Here is a 1,635-nt window from a genome sequence, read left to right on the forward strand (position 1 = left end):
CCCTTGTTAATTATTAAAAGTGAAAGGACAGTTGAATGAAAACCTTTGCTGTTGTAACACGTCATTAAAATTGATCATCATGTTTGCTGACTAAGTGCTCACTCAGATCATGGGAGATATAGCTCAGCGCTGAAAAAGAAGGAAAGCTAATCAGAGTTTGGACCAGTGGCTCATCAGTAATCAGATTGTTTGTGAGCTGTTTAAATTTTTCCTCTCGGCTTAATCCTGCTACTGCTTTCCTCTGGGACTTTGTTTAGCCTGGGGTGGCAGACTTGGCCAGAAGCGACTTGTTTGATTGGCTTGTTGAAACAACACAATCAGCTGGTCTTACCTGAGTAGCTGCACTACAAAGAACCAGACTGATGAGCAGCATCAGCAGTTCTGACCGCGCCACGACAGGTTGTGTAGACACGTGTCAACAGAATAATATGATTTTCATTATTAATGTAACCACATGTAATCCTTTTGTATTTATAGGCAGGGAGGCATACAGTCAGATATCAGGTTCCACTGTGCCACTAACCGCATCCCTGCAGCCAGTCTTCCATCTGTTAGGAAAAACCTATTGAATCGTGCTCCGCTCCCCCACCCCTCCTCTCCCTTTCTTTTTCTCACGTTACAGGCAACCCTCCTTTACTCTCCCCAGGTCATATTCAACGGGACAATTAATATTTAACGTGAGAAAGGCCGACCTATCCAGATGGCCTCTCGAGTACAGGCGAAAATGAGAACAAAACACAGCATCAATATTTCAGCCGGCCTCACTAGTGGCATGCACGTATCCCCGCAGTCAGGAAGCTTTGCTCAGGAAGACCCCCTTCAATAAGCACACGTTCATTTAAATGCACACATACACAGATGCAGGCACACAATACGCATCTTTATGAACTGCTGCGCCATGTTTACTCAGGCGGCGTGGAGCATCGGGACCTGGGAGGGCCTCTCCAAAGGAATCAGCCATATTGTGACCTTCAGCTGGGATAGACGTGCACAGACAGGAGATGAGTGACAGGTGACGGAGCAGATGATAAAGGCCAGGATTTAGGAATGTCAGCCTTCAGTCCACCACTTTGGTCCAGTCTAATAAGTAGCCAGTGTATGGGGCAGCTATGACATAACAACGCTTCATATAGACAGCAAGAGGATGAATTCTATTAACTTTGGTGCAAATGTAGCTCTTTATTTTGGATGAAATATGATGGAAATAGATACTTTCTGTTTTTTTCTTACCCAAAGTACTCCATTCATCCTCTGTAGAAAAAGCCTTTCAACCACAATCAGCCCAAAGGGCCGAGGACACAGCAGGATTTAACTACAGAAGCTCTCCATCACATCAGAAGACCAGCTGAATGTTTCCGCATTTTGGCCGTCGCTTAACCGACCGCAGAGCAACTGGCCTGGCCGCAGTCCCTGAGGCTCCGTAGGTGCACCTTCACTCGCAGGAGATAATGACAAAACGAGCGGGATGTTAATGATTTGTGCAATGAACGTGGACATGTGTCAAAGACAAGCATGCAAATGACTCATGCAAGACCCCCCTTCTACCCCCCTACCCGAGCCTCTGATGCTGAGCAGCTTTGCTGTTTTTATATCATGTTGAGTAATAAATTATAGCAATTATGGAAACATTTAGAA

This window comes from Astatotilapia calliptera, chromosome 19, assembly GCF_900246225.1.
Source record: "Astatotilapia calliptera chromosome 19, fAstCal1.2, whole genome shotgun sequence".
Lineage (NCBI taxonomy): Eukaryota > Metazoa > Chordata > Actinopteri > Cichliformes > Cichlidae > Astatotilapia > Astatotilapia calliptera.